Source organism: Notothenia rossii (assembly GCF_949606895.1).
Source record: "Notothenia rossii genome assembly, chromosome: 3".
Taxonomy (NCBI): domain Eukaryota; kingdom Metazoa; phylum Chordata; class Actinopteri; order Perciformes; family Nototheniidae; genus Notothenia; species Notothenia rossii.
Window position 1 is genome coordinate 55,450,737 of NC_136901.1, and position 22,425 is coordinate 55,473,161.

A 22,425-nucleotide genomic window follows, 5' to 3' on the forward strand; every position below is an offset into this window, starting at 1 on the left:
CCCGCCGTATACTCCTGTAGAGACTAAGCAGAGAGTTGAGACATGCAGGCACGTGCACAAATAGACCCCAACGGGGCTTCAGCACCTGCCCTTTTGCCCTCCTATTAGAGAAATGCCCTTATTCAAATGTAATGTACATTTGTTGCGCGCATGTAACCCAGTTCACAGAGTTCACTGTAAAAACAGCTCCGATCGTGAAGTCAACAAAACTTATGTAATTTACTTGCCCTAAATTTTTTTTTTTTCAATGTGCGTTTAAATAAGTAACACTTAAGCAACAATGAGAACATGTTTTAAGAACTCATTAATTTGTAAATGAATATCACATTTTCTGAACTTTCTTATAAATACTTTTTGTAAAACTTCATATGAAAGTGCTTGTGTCAACGCCACGGTCATGACACACCCTCAAACGAGAATACCGCGGTGTGAGACTTCCTGGTCCTCTTAGCAGCAATTCTTCAGCAGTTGGACACGTGTTTGCGTTGGATCCTCTTCAAACCATAACACATAAAACAAGTAAGCATGCCACCTGAGTTATTAATTACTGCTTTTTTTGCTAGCAAGTGTTATTTACTTTTCTTGTATTCACTGTTTTGATCAGAACATCAACATTTGAATGCATGCCAGCGCCATTACTGCTGTTAAAGTTAGACTCAGCCCTGTCGTGCTCATGTAGTCTATTTTTACCGTGTGCTTACCGACGCAATTCTGTTAAAAGTGGTTAAGTTAAGAGTAGGCCTACGTATTAAGAATCAACTCCGCAAACTGTTCCCCTGTGCCGCTCTAAGCGTTGGCTGGGCGCCGTGATGCGGCCGCGGGGCTCAGAGGTTCTGCCGCCGTGCATGTTGTGCGGTAAAATACCTCCGTTCAAAACTATTCCCTATTACTTTAAAACCCAGCAGTTATGTAGAGGTAAGTTACTAATGCACCTATTTGATATTAATTCCTTTGTATGTATTTCGCCGTTTGTTTTACTGTGAGCAATGAATTGTCTTTCTACAATCTTAGATGTGTACCCAATTTAAACTCATAGTCTGCAGTTACAGCATCAAGTTGTTATTATACAAAATTAAGTGCAAACTATGTTTTTCATGCTTATGCAACGCTATAGATCAATCAATCAATGTTTATTTATATAGCCCAATATCACAAATGTTACATTTGTCTCAGTGGACTTCACAGTTTGTACAGAATATCAGTATGACAATACGACACCCGCTGTCCTTAGACCCTCACATCGTACAAGGAAAAACTTCCGGAGAAAACTCACAGTTTAAAGGGAAAAATGGGAGAAACCTCAGGGAGAGCAACAGAGGAGGGATCCCTCTCCCAGGACGGACAGACGTGCAATAGATGCCGTGTGTAAATTGAAAAGATAATACATTTGCAACATAGTCCAAATGCTTGGAAATGCATGTGTGTATACCAGGAAGATTAATCCATGAGGATATCCATCCAGGACTTATGATCCAGGACCACAGCAATAGGCACAGCCACGACTCAAGATCCAGGGCTCGTGATCCAGGACTCCGGACCACAGCAACAGGATCATCCATGACTCCGGATCCCGGCGTATATAGACACCAAAAAGAAAGAAATTTGGGGAAGCTGGGTTAATCGGAACATGAGAGTACACAGGTATAGACAGAGAGAAGGAAGAAGTAAGATGTCCCCCGACAAACTAAGCCTATATCAGCAAAACTAGGGGCTGAATCTAATCAGCCCTAACTATAAGCTTTATCAAAAAGGAAGGTCTTAAGCACACTCTTAAAAACGGGTAGGGTGTCTGCCGCCCTAACACAAACTGGAAGCTGATTCCACAAATGTGGAGCTTGATAAGAAAAGTCTCTGGCTCCCATTGTACTTTTAGAGACTCTACGAACAACCAACAACCCTGCATTCTTGGAACGCAATGCCCTAGTAGTATAGACGCAAATCCATGTTGGAATCTGCAGGAGAGTTTACGTTAGCTCTCAGTAGACTATGGCCGTTTCTCAATGTCGAGTATACCTGCTGCAGAGCCACTATTTCAAGTATACTACGTCATCGAGTGGCGCCGAAGGACTGTTAAAATGCATGTTAAATGCCCAGCATTCGGTGCCACTCGATGACGTCGTATACTTGAACTAGTGGCTCTGCAGCAGGTATACTCAACATTGAGAAACGGCCAGTGACGGAGGTGACTTCCGTTAAGGTGCATTCAGGCGCAATTCAGTAAAAGTCTGTATTGGGCAAGGATGCATTTATAAAGTCAGCAAGATGTGTTCAATGTAGTACAGTAAATTGCAGTCTTTAGCGAGAAATATCAATAAATACAGTTGTATTAAGGAGATGTTTTACCACAACATAAAGTAGATATTAGACAGTATGCAAACGAGATAAAGGAGTGTATATTGAAGTAATTAGGATCTGCTGTGTAGAGAATCATGGAATTGTACTGGTATCTAACAATACCATCCTTAATAAATGCCATCCTTATAAATGTATATAAATACAATACCGTTTTAAATTATACTGAATTAAAGATGTTTTAATGAATTCTACTGAAACGATTGTTATATTTTCATCATGTAACTTTTGTTCTTTTATTTGCCTCACCAGAAAACAGTCACACCCCCTCTTGAAAGACATTGAAGACATTTCGCCTCCTGCTATCGACTTCAGGTTCACATTAGGTAAACCCTTGAGTGTGTCAGACTAAAGTTGTTGTTAGAGAGGTTAATTCAAGACGTGTTATGTTTACGTTCTAATATAATGAGCATCAGGTACACGTACCCATTTCTATAATCACAGATGGGATGGAGATGTAAAATGTCACCACTCAATGTAATATTTTAAAACATTATCGACTCCATCATGGAACCATCATCTCTGAGCATGAGGTGGGGTTAAAAATAAGTAGTTGGACATTTTATGAACTATATCAATATCATGACTATGTGGTTCATTTTCGTGCAAACCAGCCTTTTTTTGATGGCTTGAACCCCTTTTAATGCATGTGAATAGCACATCTGTTTCCGTCTGTTAACAGCTAATGTACACTGTCTCATTATGTTTTCAAGACGGATTTGATTTTTGTTGCTGAGGAAAACACATGGTGTGTCCTGATTTCTACTCAATTTAGTGTTTAGTTTGTATCCATGGAACAGCAGAGGTCGAAGTGCAACAGAGGCTCGTGATGCACAGCATGAAGTGATACGTTGCCCACGAGCCAGATGCAGTTATAACCATCAATTAATAACCATGTGTCTCCATGTATGTTAATGTGTTGTGCTTTTAAACAAACTTGTTACTGTTTTATGAAAACTCTTTTGAAATAATAACATTTTAATAAAATGTATTAACATGTCTATAACGTTCCCTTTTTTACATGTATTTGTTTAATCTGCAATGTTTAATGCTATCAAATATTTAAAGGGTTGGATTGAGATCAGGAAGTTTGTCGTATATACAGATGTAGCACTTAATTTCAGACTCCAGCTTACAGCTTCCTGCCTACGACCTGCCTAAAACCAGTATAGAGGAATGTTAAGCCCTCCCACTATTTTCCAAGAGGGCGTTGCCAGATTTTCAATTTCAGGTTTTAACCAGGAGATGGCGCTTCATTCACAAATACAGAAAGACAAATTTCATGGACTTTCAGTTGTGTTTTGAAGAGCATTTGAACACATCAATATTTTAGATCAACTAAAGTATATCTAATCTTGTAATTCAATAATATAGTCTTTATATATTAAATAATCATAATAATAATGTAAATGTTTACATTACACTTCTTTATTTGTTATGCTCATACTTTTACCTTTACAATCGTTTGCTTTAATATGCAGTATATTTTTTGTAGATATTTGTGTTTGCTTCCTCCTGCTCCCTTTCGGACACATACTGTATGATTTATTATTATTAATATGAAGATATTATTAAGATAAGATGTTACTTTATGGATTGAACATTTTAGTTTAGAATGTGCTGTCCCACGGTAATTCAGAAGGCTCACAGGTCACATTCCGACCATTATTTAAAACAATAGGTGCTTTCACACCGTCTACAGCTTGATTGGTATAGACCAGCGGTTTTCAAAGTGTGAGGTGCGCCTCCCCTGGGGGGTGCCAGAGAGCTTCAGGGGAGGCGCAGCGTGAGACAAAAAAAAACGAGAAAAAGACGAGTAAAGTGACACTTGCCCACTTGTGGCTGTCTGTGGAGACCGAGTTCCCCCACCTCGCCAAAAAGGCTGTAAAAGTGCTCATTCACTTCACCTCCACCTACCTGTGTGAGTGCAGGTTTTCCGCATTGACTTTGATCAAAAGCAAGTACCGGTAAAGGCTGCAGCCAGAGTATGATCTGGGTTTATTCCTCTGTGCATCAAAGACGCAGACTCATTGTTCCCACTAAAGTAGGGGTGAGTGTAATAAGGAGGCAAAGTTGACGTTCAGTGTGTTACCGGGAGCATATAAGGATTTATCCACCATGTTGAAAATGTTAAAAAAAAAAAAATCTTGAGAACACGGCGTGCGGAAATATACGGGTCGTGCTGCAGCTAGATGTGCCTGTCCTCTGTAAGAAGGTGTCGGCGACTGACATGCAAGGAAGAACGGCTGTCCACAGGCTGTTCCAACTTTAACAACTGTATTAACTTCCAGGGTAGTGAATTGAACATGCAATTGTAATTGGGTGTGTGGTATATTTTCATGCACGCATGTTCCACAACACACAAACTGAACAACACTCAGTTTTTCGATCGCTACCAGCGTCCTTGCGATCTTGTTATAATAACAAGTGCACGTTACTGATGCAATATGGTTGAGACCATTCGGGCTTATTCTAGAGGGGTGCAAGGAATAGTCCAAGTAATGGGGGAGTTTTATACAATATGTTTAAAACATAAAAATAAAAAGGTTTAAAAAAGTTATTGTTTAATGTTTTAAGGAGGTGACACTACTCAGCCAATCAAATCGGTGCAGTCAGCACGATAGATTCAAACACACACAGAGAGACACGACAAGAGGAGAGAAACAGTCGGAGTAATTTCAAATGGCGGAAGGTAGACAACGAAAACAGAGCATTTAATTACATTTTCTCTTACTGGACCTTTTTGAAATGCAATTGAATACCCCTGCATTATAGCAACAACAGCAATAATAATAATAATAATAATAATAATAACAGCAATAATAATTGGGAGGGGGGGCGTGGCTGTTCTTATGTTCTCTGAGGGGAGGCTCACTTACCCACATTTTGAAAACCCCTGGTATAGACGGACCTCTGTGGCTGAATGGCCAGCGATTAGGTGTGGCGCATTTATCATAGGTGATCAGAGCTAACTGCCTGCCGTCAGATTTCATTTAAAAAACAAATCTGATTTTAAGACTATTTCTGGGCTCATAAAGAATGATAAGAATAAGAATAATGCGTATTGAACTGGTTTCATTAATTAGTGAGTTTATTTAACACTAGAACCGCCAATTGGGTCAATTTGTGTGATGTGTGTTGTGTGTGTGCAATGTAACTTTTTTTCAATAAAATATTAAAGTCTCCCAGTCCGTGACTTTTCCTGAAAGTGTGTTATGTAGCACCCTATGTTGTTAAAAATTGCATTCTAATAGCGGGAATTGTCGGGTTAAGGTAGGCCTATACAAAAACCTCTGGCGGTTCTAGTGTTAAGGTAATTAGGTACAGTAGAAGCCCTTTTTTATCAGTAACGAATTTAGCAGTTGAACATAAAAGTCAACTAACTGAGGGTCACTTGCAATGACAGTGTTGTGTATACTGTAAGCTTGTCACTCAGAGTAACCTACAGTTAATTTAGCTGCTGGAGAAAAAATATCAGGGGGGGAGGGGGGGAGAGAGCTGTGATTGATGGGCCATTAGTTGTGTAAATACACAGCTGAGAGCTGCCGTTTCATTCAGACTGTTTAAAAAACGGTAACAACGGACTATTTTTCAAGATCAAGATCCCTCCGCTACGCTTTGGGATCCTGATCTGCCGACGAGGCCCCATTAAAATATAAATATTTTTAGTGAATTACTGAGTTTAGGCACGTTAATAACGTTTTAATGAAGTTGAATACAGTATATTCATATTTGTCAGTGATTTCATGTCAATTGTGTGTGTGTGTGTGTGTGTGTGTGTGTGTGTGTGTGTGTGTGTGTGTGTGTGTGTGTGTGTGTGTGTGTGTGTGTGTGTGTGTGTGTGTGTGTGTGTGTGTGTGTGTGTGTGTGTGTGTGTGTGTGTGTGTGTGTGTGTGTGTGTGTGTGTGTGTGTATAGAGGTGTGTGTGGTTAAAACACTTTCATGAAGTGAAGGAGGTTTTCCTTCTATAAAACAGCTGTGGGCAGCAGTGAGTGTCACGGACATGAATTCATAGATCAAGGCAGACTGGTGCACAAACTCTCAAAGCCGTCTTCCTCACTCCTCACGTCCCAAGCTGCATCCCCACAAGTGTATTATGTTGTTACATCGTTTCAGATGTTATGTGCAAACTTGTCACCTTTCGGCGAAATTCGCCGTTTTGAATCCAAAATAGGTAGTTTGTGTGATTCATGTAGATCTGCAATAAAAACATTGTTGGGGTATGGGGGGGTCTGGGACCCGGAGTGATCTGCGGCCGTGAGCTGTTATGTGCCATCATGACACGCATGGTGTTCTTTTTTTATATATTATAATGAAGTGCGAGCTGTGTGCTCGAGTCTTCCTGCCTGTCGGCTCTGCTCTCATGGATGTATAATAAGGCTCTGATGCTCCGAGATGATGGTCTAGCTTCAGCAGCTACATTACCTACGGGTGCGTTCGTTAATATTAACTGCGCGTCCGGAGTCACTGTGGCACAGACTGGACCGCTGGTGCAGAACGGGCCGCTCAGGTGTTCAGAGCAGAGCTCCCTGTCGGAGCGGCAGAGCGTGATGTGAACTGAAAAGTTTTTCTGTGGCAATATTATTTAAGGAATCGTTGAGCTAGCTAGCTAGCATAGCCTACATTGTCACTATCTGCTAACGTTAGCTTTAGCCCTCTATTTCTAATAGTTTTTTTCATAGGCTATAAACAGAGGTGGTATAAGTATATATATATATTGTACTTGAGTAAAAGTAGAAGCACTCAGGTCTTGTACTTGAGTAAAAGTAGAAGTAATCAGATCTTGTACTAGAGTAAAAGTAAAAGTACTCAGATCTTGTACTTGAGTAAAAGTAATAGTCCCAGAGTGTAGGAATACTCTGTTACAGTAAAAGTCCTGCATTCAAAAAAATCACAATTATTCTAGTTATTTTTACCTCCCGTATTGCTTTCAACCCACCAGCTTTTATGGTGTTGTTACGTCACTAACTGTAAGCTTGTCACATACAGTCTATGGTCACTCAGAGTAACCTACAGTTAATTTAGCTGCTGGAGAAGAAAGATCAGGGGGGGAGGGGGGAGAGAGCTGCCGTTTCATTCACACTGTTTAAAAAACGGTAACAACGGACTATTTTTCTTAGCGGATGCATGTCAATTTAAATCAATACAACTATTTTTTAAATCAATAAAAACATTTTCTAAATCCATAAACGCATTTAAATTAATATTGGGAGTCATGTCGTTACTTTGTTGAGAATGTGGCCATGTAATAAGCGGGATAATTTGCAGCGACTTCTTCCTTATTGGAAAAGTAACACCCGTCACGCAGACCAAGATCCCTCCGCTGCGCGTTGGGATCCTGATCTGCCGACAAGGCTCCATTAAAATATAAATATTTTTAATGAATTACTGAGTTTAGGCACGTTAATAACGTTTTAATGAAGTTGAATACAGTATATTCATATGTGTCAGTGATTTCTTGTCAATTCGGCGAACATAAACATAAATGATCGTGGTGAAGATGATTATTAAATTAGGATTAAAATTCGAGAGCCGGGCTGCATTTCCTCCCGTTCGTTTTTTTCGACTAAACAACATTATTTTGTTAAATAACAATATGGTGATGTTTTGTAAATGATTACATGTCTCTTATTTAGCACAGAGTATGATATCCGTGACATATGGATCTCAACAAAGTTCCGCTGTACATCCAGCGTACTTGTATCTGACTTTATTTCATATGAGCTCCAGTGTGGAACCCCACTGCATCCCCTGGTGGATCAATGATCCATTGCAGTCTCAAGTCAAGCTGGAGGTTTTCCCTTGAGCGAGGGCAGATCACGTACCAATCACGGCCCTCGCGTTTCAAACTGTCTGAAATGAATCGCTACATCTGTAGGTTCCTGCAACTCAATTGTGTTTTATAATTTACTTTATTTATTCTTTTCTTATGTGGTTCTTAGCAGATTGTTATTTGCATTGGTTACACTTCATATCTTGGCTTTTAATTGAAGGCTCAAATCTTTTCACCTGAAAAAAAAAATCGCGTTAGTGAGTTTACCCAACTCCGTGCAATTGCTTGGAACCACTTTACACATATTTTTTAAGTCTTAGCAAAGTAACACGTTCTTGACTAGAGGAAAACAAAAAAAAGGAAATTTCACCAACTCAAAACTAATGCAAAAGTTGACTAAACTCTTAAAATTGCTTGGAACCACTTGACACCTATTTTTTAAGTGTTAGCAAAGTAACACATTCTTGAGTAGAGGAAAACAAAAAAAAGTAAGTTTCACCAACAAAAAAAAATGCAAAAGTTGACTAAACTATTTTTACAGTGAGTTCCTTGTGCTACTGAACAGTTGTAATAATCAAAATAAGTTGTGTTTTGTATTTTATGTGTATATTGAGTCTGATTTCATTAAAAGACATAGGCTACAATTGTGCCAAGTTGCACTGTATTTAGTGGGTTTGCCTTTTATGTAAAAATGATCGATGAGAAACATAAACCTGCCTACATACAATATCAGCATTTTCTTAGTGCCTGCGGAATAATATACAGTAGGCTATGCCTTTAAGGTATAACTAGAATAATTTACTGAAATACATTTAATTTATTTGCATTTACTTTTTAAATAGCTGTCATGAAGCAGTGTGTGAACCAACCTGACAGTGATTTGTTTTATATATTTATATATATTAATGTTTTTCTATTGTATTCCTTGCTACATTAGCTGTTTACTGTGGATGTTTTTGTTCAGAAATGTTATAAATGTTAAACTAAACCTTTGCACAGCCTTAACATTTGTTTTCGTAAAACTGGAAAGACTTTCTCCTATTTAATACTCAACATTGTTATAATATATTATAGTTACCAATGGCCATGTTGTATGAGCACACACAGGTGAAAGATGAAAGGATCGTCTTTTCTCCCTCGTTTTACCAGGCTGCAGTTTTCTAATGTTATATCTGCTGCACAAATGCATTTTATATTGAGACTAAATATCTAGAAAAATGATTAAGAAACGTAGAGCTAACATGTCGTGCCATTTGCAACTACCAGAGCGCACCCTGACGCGGCAGGCATTCTCCAGCCCAAATCAGCAAAGCTTATGAGTGTGAAGCAACAATATCTGCTGCCAGCTGCTTTAGTATGAAATGTACATTCAGGCTTCAGCTCATCAAATCTCTGCAGCCTCTGAAAAGTCCCGCTTCAGAGAACCAGTGCCATTTACGCACAGGCCGCTGACTTTGCTAGATCCGCTAAAAAGGACAGCAGGCTGCGGTCTAACCACACAGACATAGGCCCTACATCAGGTGCTCACTCATTATTCAATATTCTGCCGTTGTATGCTCTTCGTTTCTAAATGTATCAATGTATTGTGAACCAAAACAAAATGCAGTATAACATTTAATTTCACTCATTGCGGCGTGCCGTGCCGCTTCACTATTTAAATAATATTTAAGCCTATAAGTGAAAATGTTTAAAAGAGAAGGGTTTAGAAAAAGTGTCTTTATTATAGGAAATATGCATTCCACAGTTGCCTACAATGATATGCAGGAATTTGTTTTTATTTTATTTTTGTTAACGAGAAACATCTATTAGAACAGGCCCAGCCGAAATTACATTGGCCCACCCAAAATTGAAATCCTGGCGCCGCGGCTGAAGTAGAGGCTACGCCACTTCCGGCTGAGCAGCTGGCAGCGAAGCAGCCCAGAGATAACTCTTTCTTCATTGTTTTTTGTGTATTCAGTCAAGTGGGTCAAAGTTACAAAGCACTTCACATCTTATTAATCGGCCTAGTTTTACCTTACCAGTGCAGTGGTAAGGTAATCTGTAGAAAAGCCCCGTATTAGCTCAGCTTTCATAGTAAGGCTACATTAAATGTTATAATATTCATCGTGTCCTTTCTACTGTGCATATATTCCTGTCTATTGCTTTTATTAATGTTATACTTGTTTCCACACATTTCACAATTTGAGATAAATGAAGTATCTATCCATCCATCTATCTATCTATCTATCTATCTATCTATCTATCTATCTATCTATCTATCTATCTATCTATCTATCTATCTATCTATCTATCTATCTATCTATCTCTCTATCTATATCTACCTACCTACCTACCTACCTACCTACCGATAGATAGATAGATGGATGGAAACGTTTTCGGTAATGAGACGATCCACGAGCAGAGATTTGAGATCCACAAGTGCATTTTTGGTCGACAAATACAAAATGGATTCACAAATGCCTGATCGAAAGTTGTAAATGTTAAAGAGATATTCAAAGATCTTTTTTTTTTATTTGTAAAAATATTTTACGTATTTGCAGATCCGTTTTACATTTGCAAATGTATTTGTGAGTTAGCAAATCTTCTTCTGGCTCCCCTCAAAGTTCCCATGAAATGAAGCCCTCTGTACTGCGAATTTCAACGGGGGGCGGGGGGGGCTGCTAGTGGAGTATGACGCCCTCTGTATCGCGAATGTCAACGGGGGGGGGGTGCTAGTGGAGTATGAAGCCCACTGTATCGCGAATGTCAACGGGGGGGGGATGCTAGTGGAGTGCACGTGTCTCAAACAAGCCTAGTTTGTTTACAAAATTGCGGCGCAACTTGGTGGGCGGTCCCTACCCTGGAAAGAAATCTCTGCGTGTGAAATACAAGGTGTGGCGTGTGAGCGTGTGAATGGAGTGAAATGCTTGAGAGCTCTGTATTTACACACATTATTTTTATGTTCACACAAATAATTAACAGACATATCTAAGCCCATACTAATCTCGCGAGGAAATTGGATGCAGTGAATACCCTATTAGTCTCGGTTGTTTGCAAACAGGACAGCACTATAATAAGGTTTGTGTCTGCCCTTTCTGGAAAAAATTGCCACAGAAACAGAAGCTGACCTTTATGATAAATTAGACACAGGCAACGTAAACTGCTTTCTGATAAAGACTTTGTGGGAGGAAGAAAATACTTTGTGGGAGGAAGAAAATCCCAACTCCATTTATTAAGATCAGTGGCATCTGGGATACGTCTTACAAACGTTGAAAATGTCTCTGATGATTGAAGGATTTAAGGTGGGATAATCTGACCCCAACCACATGTAGTCTAATCCATTACAGTGTGGCAGCTATTGACCATTCTGGGATGGCGTCTCAACAGAAAGGAGCGTACTTCTTGGCAGATGATTGGACACTAGGGCTGGTGTGTGTGTGTGTGTGTGTGTGTGTGTGTGTGTGTGTGTGTGTGTGTGTGTGTGTGTGTGTGTGTGTGTGTGTGTGTGTGTATTTCGTATTCCCCACCACACCTCCTGCTGTTGCAGTGGAGTGACGTGACCTGCTTCTGTAAGGTCAATCAGGCTGTGTTGATTTATTCCTTACACTCCAGAGCGTAGAGATACCTCAGTTGGCCCTCTTACATGTCCTCATGGCCAATTATTAGTTCATGTTGGTATGAATTCAAAGCACGTCTTATTAGGGTCAGTTTATACTGTTCAGATGGACGCAGTTCATGTTTAGCTGAGATTAGTAAAGTTCTGTTTGGTTGACTTCTTCGATGGTTTTAGAACACAGATTTTGCCTGGCGTCCGGGTAGTCGACTCACTCGGAACATCTCTCCAATTGTATGTCTATGGGTGCTGTGTGTGCATCGGTACATACCTTAGACTTGAAACACCAGTTGCGATCATCCCACCCTTTATTACTGCAATATTGATAAAAAGGATCCAGGTACCCTCTTTTTTTTTTATATTGCCGTTCCAGCCAATTAAGAATTCTCTACCAGAAAATAGGCAGACAAATAAGCTAAATCACAAATACCGACTCACAGGACTACTATTATCATGACTAGACACTTTGTGGCACATTCACAGAAGATAGATTAAGATCACAGAGAACCTCCACAGGTATTACAAATGACTAGAGGTCTTCTTAAGACTTAAGAGAGCTTAAAAGTATTTGGTTGAAATATATTTTTGCACTATTTCTGAAGTATGTTGATAAAGCAGCACAGGGTTTGACAAAACCACCACATTATACAAATGAATCTCTTTCATACTGCACCAAATGATTTCCAAAACCAATCATTGATTGAACCCCCCCAGGGTTGGACCACAGAGTGACAGACCGCTCTTGTGCGGATCAGCTGGACCTCTGAAGCGATGAATAACAATACTGTGGTTGTTCTTCAGCTGACACTGGGGAAATGTGATTCTGCCAATCCAGCACATGAAACACACAGGAGCAGGAAGTCCTTAGGCAGCTGAACAGGGTCCAAGTTGAGAAGTCGGAGGTCATAAAGACATGAATGGCCAGTGCTGAGCAATATCTGAGGAACCAAAGATACTTCAGAAACCGGCTGTTTTAAAAGCATGAGAAAGTCTTTATTCAGTGCCTTTTATCCTAAGATGACCTGGAAATATATTTTCACTGTGCAAATAGGGCAAAGAGCGCTGAAACCCTCATACTCATGTTAGTGATCCAAATCCCTAACAGAAGTTCTGTTTTTCTTTTTCAAGCTTTACAGGGAAATCACTGTGAAAAAAACTGCTAAGTACCTTCTCTTATAGTGAACATATTTTTATTGGAGACATACAGGGACCAAACCACATATTGAAAGATGGAGGGTGTCAAGAATAAGAACTAGAAAGGAGGAAGAAAACTAAAAGGACGACCTGATGCACACTGTAAACCCCAACAGTACTACTAACTCATAAGTATTATGGTTACTGCAATCCAAACCAAATATCAAGTCAACCGAACAATAAACTTATACGTTCTTTTTACGAAAAGTGCTGTTTAATTTTATGTGGATCAGTGAATGAGTTAATATTCACATTTGAATTAAAACTTCTGAGTGAACAGTCACGCAGCGTCTGACATCATTGCGTCATGACGTTGCGACGAATCGAGAAAAATCCATCCAACATGGCGGCTCTTGCAAGCGAAGGGATTCAACACATCGTTTAACTTGTAAGTACCAAAATAAGTCGTTAAAACTGTTTTTCTTGTTATAATATTGTAAGGATATACCACCCGATGATCATATGTGATCGTTAGACCCCATTGTTAAATTCAGAGTTACGTGCACAGCGCCGCAGTTACCGGCTGCTTCGCGCTATTTTTTTAATGTCGGACTGCCGGTTAAGTACTGTAAGAACATTAACGTTACAGCAGCAGTATGTTAACTTTAGCTAGAAACTCCTATTAGTCAACGGCAGCCCTACTGTTTAAAAGTGTGTTTCTTACTGGTGCTTATTAACGCCATTATCTGGTAAATGTGATGTCATTGCTGAATATTCCTGAATTAAGCAAGTGGCTAACTAGAGCTGTTTTTCACAATTACGTTGATGCTAGTGACAGTAAGCTAATGAAAACTGCAAGCTTGTATTAAAACTCTGCACATTTATTTTTGCAGTAGGGTGAAGCTGGTGCATAGAAGTGAGACTCATCAATATTCAAGGTAACTTATTGCTATCCCATACTGTGTTCTGTTTTTTCATTTAATTAATTTTGAACTTTTTTCCAGTAACTTTATTTATTTAATTAGGTATTCAGAACATTGAACAGAACTGGCTTTTTCTACAGTAATCCGATCATCATGCTTTGTTGAAGTTGCATGGTTGAAATGGTTCAATGGAGTATAAAGACGTTAATGTCAGAGCTGCAGCATGTTAACTTTAGCTAGTAACTCCTATCAGTGAACGGCAGCCCTACTGTTTATAAGTGTGTTGCTGGTGCTTAATTTTATCCGCTGTTATCTGGTAAATGTGATGTTATTCCTGAATTAAGCTAGTGGCTAGCTAGAGCTGTTTTGCACAATTACGTTGAGGCTTACACACAGGCATGTTTGCTAATGACAGTAAGCTAATGAAAACTGCAAACATGTATTAAAACTCTGCACATTTCTTTTTGTCGTAGGGTGAAGCTGGTGCATAGCAGTGAGACTCAAGATTCAAGGTAACTTGAACAGAACTGGCCTTTCTACAGATCCGATCATCATGCTTTGTTGAAGTTGCATGGTTGACAAGGTTCAATGGCGTGGAAGTGCTAATTGTGTGCTGTCTCGTCAGACACCCGGGCTCAGTTATTTAGGCACTATCGTTTGAAGCATAGCCAGTACTCAAGAGCTAGCCCTTTGCCATGTGTCTCTGACTCTTGCATTTTTTTACATTTCGATCATTTATCATTGCAGGAAGTTGAGAAAAGTGAGAAGAACCTCATCTTGATAGAAAAGCTCAGACGACTTTTGCCCTTCGTCGCCAGGAGATCGTTCAGGAAAATCCCTTGGTCGGGGACTTTTTAGAGAAATGGCCGGCTCTCCGGAAGGAATCACAGGTAAAACACAGACGCTCTCAGACGTTTTAATCTTTCTCTTTTCTGTCCCTTGTCACATCTTTCTCATAGTCTGCACACCGTTTCCCAATTTTGCTTGCAAAAACTGCCTACTTTGCACACAATGGAACAGGGTTGTTGTTGAATGTTAATATATTATAAAACAATATGTATTTTATAATATAAATAATAATACAAATTAAATGAATACTTTGAATATGATCATGTTGCAATATATTTTTACGGAAACAACAAAACAGGTTGAATCACTAATAATTGTACAGTTGCATATCCATTAATGATCTTTATACATTTGTGTGTTCCTGTAGGTTTGTGCCGAGTTTCAGCGAATCACAAACGTCAACCTACGGAACACCAGTTATTTTCTGAAGTAGACGGACACACCCTGCGACTGATTGCCTTGTACATGCAGAAGGCGGCACGCACTGGCAAGGTATCTGAGGCCCTGCGTGAAATCCTAAGGATTTGTGATCTCGGGTGAGTTTAATAGAAGTTTGGTCCAAATCAAGTTTTTCCAATGACAGCCGAGGCTAAAATACTTGATTGGAACACACCATAGTATCAATGCTTATTTACTTTTAAACAAAACCACATTCATTCAAATTCACAAATAATAAACAGATATTGTAAAATATACTGGATTGTATTTTAGGGGGAAAACAAATATTCAAAATTATTAATTGAATTTGACAACCATCACAAATAAATATGTATACATTAATTTAAAAAGCCATTGCCTTAATTATGCTAGTTTTTGCCTGTCTTTCCAGGAAGTACAGGATGTCCACATGAAACGCAATTCACCCATTCGAGCCCTTCCATTATACCTGCGTGAGGAGGACCCACAATTCTTCAAGTCTTGGAGCGTAAGTATTTAGTGCACCCAAAGTACTGCTAGTGAGGTCAGAATGTGTGCTCGTAAGAAACTGTTTAGCTATTTTACCCTTCCAGTTTAAAAAAAACAAACAGACGGGAGCAATCAAAAATATTTTCAGATATTTAAAAGAAAGGTTCACCGAAACACATTTTTTAAATACCTTCCTATATACTTACCTGTTGAGGAATATGTGAATGAGATTGTTTAGTTACCTCAAGTCAACCTTACTGTTGGAATCTATGCATTTCCAGGTAGAGGAGGTGGACCGGCCAGACATCACCAACACACCGGTAGATATTGTCAGCATGGTCACCGAGGGCACTCCAAGTCAAGTTGATCTCGGTCCGGCAAGTACTGCTATTCTGGTGGAAGGTGATTTCGTCATCAGCAATATCCCCAGGATGGCGGATTCCTTTGCATTGTTGTTTGGCTTGATGTACGTGTTACATTTGGACGACCCCAAGAAACTCATCAACACTTTCACTTTCATACAGAAAGTGCTGATGGGCCTTGATGATGGTAAACCACTGAAACCCTGCCTACTCAATCGAAAAAATTACCTGTTTCTGAAAAAGTAGGCAGTGTTACAGGTTGAAACTTTGCACATGCCAATGTTTGTTTTGCACAGTTAATTTGTTGCTGAAAGCAGTTGAATGATGTTTACATTTGGTAGAATATGTCTAAATCTACCTCAGTTGTTCATGTTTGCACTGAAGGTGCTGATGGTCCTTGATGGTGGTAAACCACTGAAACCCTGTGCCTACAGTTGTTCATGCTTGCACTTTGATAGCTTTGTTCGTTATTCTCGCATCCAGGAGAGAAGCTTTAAAAGTAAGGAGAAGAATGGAGTCTCTGAGAACGTTCAAATGGGGACTTTAATTAGAAAAGGCGCGGTAATGTTACAAGCAGAATATTGTTCAGTGAGAAAAACAGCTGTGTTCTCGGGCTCTCGAGAGCGAAGGAAAGAGAGCGAGAAACACACTTAAAGCTCTTAAATATCCTCTTCTGGCTTCTCCCCGTGGGCCGGTTGGCGCTGCTGGGGGCCGGCCCTCCACGTCTTTAATGTCCGTTGTTGCGCATAACAGAGGATTCAGACATTGTACATTCAATATATAACTAAACACGCCTTTCCTCCTCATATTGTCTTTCATTACTTTTAATTTATTGCATTTTAAACGTTGTAATCAATACTTTAAAAATACTGGAAATACTTCACAGCAGTTATCATTTCCGGTAGTTCCGGATGTTGTCACATGCTATCCACGTCTGTAAACAAAACGTTTTCAAATAAACTGTACCTTCATTTAATATTCAGAAATAATAATATCTCGACATCTATTGTTGTAGTGTTGAAATCAGTAGGTTTCGGTGTGCAACGCTCTGTGTCATATCACTACTAAATTCACCTCTATAGGAAATGGAATATTAGCCACATGCTAAATGCTAACCGGAGATGAAGGATTTTCAGAATAAAAGCTTGACAACCAGTTGTGTGGGAGAACTTCTGGTTTTTCAGTATAAAACATCATTTAAACTGACGGTATGTTTAAACTAAATTATGCCGTCAAAACATTGATTTGAATTTCTAACAACTTTAACTATTTAAAGTATTTATTTAATATCCTTGATATCAGACAGCAATTATCTAAACTAACTGGCTCTTTGATTGCACTTGTTCGATATACAGGTCACACTAGTTTGACATTCTGCTTTACTAGTTGAAAAACACATTATACTAGTCACTCTTTTTCAGCCGCTAGTGGCACTTTTGTCTGACTAGTTACGACATAAGCCTTACTAGTGACGCTGGGAGCAGCACCAAAGTCCCAACTTGTAAGCTTTTTTGATGAACTAGTGACCCTCTGACCGTACTAGTGACACTAAAAGTTAACAGGACTGCAAAAACTCAAGTTGGGACTTTGGTGCTACTAGTGCTGCTCCTGGCGTCACTAGTAAGGCTTATGTGGTAACTAGTCGGACAAAAGTGCCACTAGTTGCTGAAAAAGAGTGACTAGTATAATTGTGTATTCAACTAGTAAAGCAGAGTGCCAAACTAGTGTGACCATATATCTAACAAGTGAAATCAAAGAGCCAACTGTAGGCAGCTGCCGTCTGATATCAAGGATATGGAATAAATACTCAAACGACTTGCAAAACTCCTTGAAATGTTTCTTTTTACAAATAGAAAATATAACTAATTTGTATTAATTTTACTTTTTTGTGAACAATAAGTACCTTTTGAAAAATGTATTTTAATTTCTAATTATTTTAATTTGAAATGTAACTTACAGTTTGATGATCTTTAAAAAAAAAAAAAGTGTTGCAGTAAGAAATTGCATGTTTTAGAATTCATGTTTTGATTGGATGAACAATTTAAGACTGAATAAATACAAAATAAAAAAGTCTACAGAAGTTGTTGAAGTTCTTTGAGTATTTTGTACTTATTATTATTTTATTGTAAATAAATAAGAAAATATTGAGTTATCTAGAAATATATTTGTTGATTTCAATATTCATGCAATTAAGTACTTTTGCATCAAACTAATTCATTATGGAGAAATTACATTTTTTAAATATGTCAAACAATCTTTATAAGTACAGTATACTTGAATAATACACAAATAAAAATTAAAGTTTTAAGTTTAAGTAACTTGTAATTTTTGATCAATCATTTACTCTATAGTCTTAAGTTAGTTTACTTAAAACTTTGGTGGTTATCCGTTTCCACAAAAGTTTTGAGTACTCCGAACTAATCGGGTTTTACAGTGCATGACTCGATAAATATATGCACACACATTACACTAGATCTATTGTGACCACCAGTGCCCTTATGGAGAAACGTTTGAAAGGGGGAAACAGAGTGTCAAGGGGTGAACTCAGAGGCATGAACCCAAATGCACAACTCAGACTCAGATGGTTTAAAAAATAAAGTACTTTACTGGATATTTCACAGTAACAAAACAGAGAACAAAAAATCTCTCTTTCGAGGAAAACTAAATACTACCATAAGGAGCTGAAACAAAACAACAAACATGGATCAGGCTTGAGGTAAGGGGCACAGGTGGAAACAATCAGGGCGGGGTAAACAATCACAAGGAGACACATAGGGGCGGGAAGCACAGCGACCTGAAACGAGAGGGAGAATTACTTTTCAAAATAAAACAGGAAGGCACAAGACAAAGGGACATGACAAAAGCTAATTTAAAGAATACAACTTTACAATGATCTTTCGAGACATGACACAGAGGGTATCACGTGTGTAAAAGTTTCCCGTGGTTGGATTCAAACCCAGGTATACAGTACCAGGCTATGGGCTGCAAGTTCTACCAGGTAAGCTGTTGGGCGAACCAAATTGTTCAAGTCAAAGCAAAAGTTACAATTTCACAAACTTACTCAAGAAAAAGAAGATAATATTTTCAATAAATTATTCAATATTGTTGTTATTGGCCAGAGATCCAAGTCAAGTCAAACGTATTTTGTCAAGAGCCTTAGGGTTGGTTGTAAATAGTCACTCCGAGCGCCAAAGTTCACTCTGGCCCAAACTGGAAAGTACATAAACTTAAAGTATGTAGTGAAAGATATTTGTTCAATATAGAAAAAGTATGCTTGTTAGTGTAGAGCTTCAGATTGGATAAAAGTATATTTTTAGAATAAGTATTACACTGCTTTGCATCGGGTTAGTAATAGCCACTGTGCAACATAAATATTTCAAAAAATTGCACTTTGCTTGTTGATTGTGTTTAAGCAATTTCTGTTTTATGTAACGTATTCAATCTTCATTAAGTTTGATAAGATCACTTTAAAACACAATACCATATACAATACTAGCCTGATATTGTGGCCAACCAAGGCACCTGCATTGATATGTAGGGTGCTGCCTGTGATTTCCCCTTTCCAATAACACTGGCATCCAATAAAATATGATTATTCCCAAACAATCTCAGGTAAAAGTCTCTGCAACGTGTAGAGTTATTGTGGCAATAACACGGGAGCAGCCCATTGTTGTATGAAGTAGGGTAAGCCCAGCGCCGTATAGACTGAGAGTTACGTCATCTCCGTTCACTCCAATGGACCACTTTTTTACAGCAATGGCGGATCGTGGAGCCTCTCAATCGTTCCCCGGAAGTTAGCACCAAGGCTAGCAGAGCTGTAGAGTTGCAGCATAATAGACCGTTCGTGACGGACTTTTAAAGGTAAGAAGAAGTTTAAAGATTTATATTGCGGATATTATCAGTACATCTGATTCAAATTAACATGTGTATTAAAGGATGTCAGTGGATTATCCCTAAATTAGTAGATTTAGGGAACGTTTACAGATAACAGATAAAGCTAGGATTCCGGATCAAGTTAGCAACACACGTTGAACAGCCTTTTAATTGTAAATTCCGTTTTCTTAATGTCATTTCGTCCAACGTTGTTGAATTAGAGAAGAGGGTCTTCTAAAAGGGATTGTATGCGGGGGTGGAGGGAGTTAAATATTAGATAAATATAACTTTGGTGCGTGTAAGAGTGAGTGTTTTTAGCAGAGCCATATTGTGTCCTTGTGATTATGTTGATTATTACCTGTCTGTATAATGTTGCAGCCCAGCTGATTTTGGATTGATGGCAAAGGGAGAGGGACTTAAGTGAGAGTGAAAACACAAGGTAAGTTTAATACTACTGTTTTATATAAGTAAGTATACTAAACATGTATTCTATCACTGTATTATATAAGTAATCTTGTTAGTAACCTACTGTATGGCAGGTGGAGGGGCAGTGATGTTACAGGTGGAGGAGCAAACTGCAAGACTGCAAACTCACAAGATAGAGAAATCAAAGTTTGTTCTCCAGAGAAGAGGTTGATTTCACTTCATTTATTTCATCTTTTCTAAAGATGTGGAAATGGCAACAAAAAAAAACTTGAGAGCTGTAACCAAGACAACTGTAACAACATGAGTAGAGAGCCACCAACGTTTTTCAAGTCCCTCTCTTACTCCATTTTGCCAACCCAAACTTCCAGGTACATGACGGGACACCTTGCTTGTTTTTGTTGTTTACGCTCCTCTGGCTGGGTGCTGGCAGGTGGAGGGCAGTGATGTTGGCAGGTGGAGGGCAGTGATGTTGGCAGTTGGAGGGGCAGTGATGTTACGGGTGGAGGGGCATTGATGTTAGCTGTTACACACCAGGCTCAAACTTAACACATTGCATCCTTCTTTGCAGTGTCCTTAATCCTGGAAGGGGAATCTGCAATTCCTGCAGAGTTTTGTAACCCGTTGGTCCGCACGCAAAGCACATTTTTAAAGCCTTCTTAATTGTCTCATTGCTCCATTTCATCCCCCTTGTGGTGAGTCTGCCTAATGCCTTAAGTTGGTCTTTTTAAAACGTTTTCTTATATTTGTTGTCCCTAATTTTCATTGTTTTCTTGAGAGCTGCATTTTCCTTCCTGATTTTTCTTAGTGCAGACTTTGCTTTTTTGGTGATTCCTTCTTGGCTCTTTAATTTTCTCTTTAATTTTTTTAATAGATCTGTTTGACTGGCTGCTGGTTCCCTCGTATGCTGACTGGCTGCTGGTTCCCTCGTATGCTGACTGGCTGCTGGTTCCCTCGTATGCTGACTGGCTGCTGGTTCCCTCGTATGCTGACTGGCTGCTGGTTCCCTCGTATGCTGACTGGCTGCTGGCTGAGTGGGTGGTGTCCACCCTCCCTGTCTCTCCTCACTAGCCATGTCCTCTCTTTCTTCACCCTCACTTTCCTTTCTCTCAGTCTCCTCATCCCTTCTTCCCTCAATCTTTGAGACTAATGTAAGTAGAAGACATGGCACTGTAGATTTTCGAACATTTAAAATATTATACCACTTAAAAATAAGAAATATGACTTTTGTTACTAAGAGTTCATACTTATTATACCTGTGTCACCTTTCAAACTATAGCTGTGATCATGAGCTATGGGCGTTGTAGATACAGGTCCCGGGGTGAATCGTGGTGCAGGGGCCCTTCCCTTTTTGACCACAGGGCGATGCACGAAGATGGTGGGTATAGCCTCTGCTCTCAGCCTAGTCTTGCCCTTTTTTGTCTTGACAAACTGGTCTGCATCAAAATGTGCCTGCGGAGTGACTTGAGGTTACTTCACACACAGAACAACTCAGTTTTGTCTGCCCACATACATATTCCATAGTGGTTGAATACACAGTATTAGGAAACACTTTATACTTACTGGACATGTTATACTCATTACATACTGTATATAAAATATGACCAAGAATGTGAGACAACTTTATAGAAATTCATATCACATCTGTTACTGATGCCATTTGTCATACTTTGTTAAACTCACAAATAATAAAGTTCCATAACTTCAGTTGGGAACAAAGACCACACCTTATCTCCCCAAGGCAATTTCCCATCCAATAGGTGTGCTATATAGATCTGTATAACCCTTTCTCCTGTCTGTTACTCCCTCTTTCAGCACAAGAACCAGGGGAATCAATGGAGCCTGAATACCTGTACTGAGACCCTCACCCTGCACCCTGAGTCTCAACTCTGTGTTTTTCAAGCCTTTCCCTGTTTTTTTGTATTAAACAAAACATTAAGCTTTCCCAATGGTGTGGTTTTCGTTTTGTGAAAAAGTGCAAATGCAGTGTTTGTATATAATAACCTCACATATTTTTTGCTGTTGGTCGTGAAATTCCTCCTGCTGACTTGAGCAAGCCATTTTTTCCTCCGCTCTGTGTCAGTGGGGAAGCCGTACATTCGTACTCCTTTCTCGGAGCGATTTGAGCATCCCCAGGCAGCACAGCAAACCATGGTGGCGACTAGGAGGCAGCACAGCAAACCAGGACAACACGGAGGAAAAATGCAGACAAACTGCATGATATGCTATTCAATGTTT

At 39.2% G+C, this 22,425-nt stretch overlaps 3 long non-coding RNA genes across 7 annotated transcripts; all 3 read left to right on the forward strand.

Annotated features, from left to right (window-relative positions):
• The first annotated feature begins 387 nt into the window (after window positions 1-387).
• LOC307030926 lies at window positions 388-3,347 on the forward strand. The gene is made up of 3 exons (XR_013805827.1): window positions 388-519; window positions 2,605-2,678; window positions 3,128-3,347. It is a non-coding gene; the product is annotated as an uncharacterized lncRNA (long non-coding RNA).
• Window positions 3,348-13,224: 9,877 nt separating this feature from the next.
• LOC307033972 lies at window positions 13,225-17,960 on the forward strand. Of its 2 annotated transcripts, none has more exons than XR_013806735.1 (7): window positions 13,225-13,299; window positions 13,745-13,789; window positions 14,248-14,286; window positions 14,522-14,664; window positions 14,991-15,159; window positions 15,453-15,548; window positions 15,811-17,960. It is a non-coding gene; the product is annotated as an uncharacterized lncRNA (long non-coding RNA). The 2 variants fall into 2 exon arrangements; XR_013806736.1 differs by having other exon boundaries at window positions 13,257-13,299; window positions 13,748-13,789.
• Window positions 17,961-18,088: 128 nt separating this feature from the next.
• Window positions 18,089-22,136, forward strand: LOC307031470. Of its 4 annotated transcripts, XR_013805975.1 has the most exons (4): window positions 18,089-19,752; window positions 20,143-20,203; window positions 20,433-20,558; window positions 20,759-22,136. It is a non-coding gene; the product is annotated as an uncharacterized lncRNA (long non-coding RNA). The 4 variants fall into 4 exon arrangements; XR_013805976.1 differs by lacking the exon at window positions 20,433-20,558; XR_013805977.1 differs by lacking the exon at window positions 20,433-20,558 and having other exon boundaries at window positions 20,148-20,203.
• Window positions 22,137-22,425: the final 289 nt, after the last annotated feature.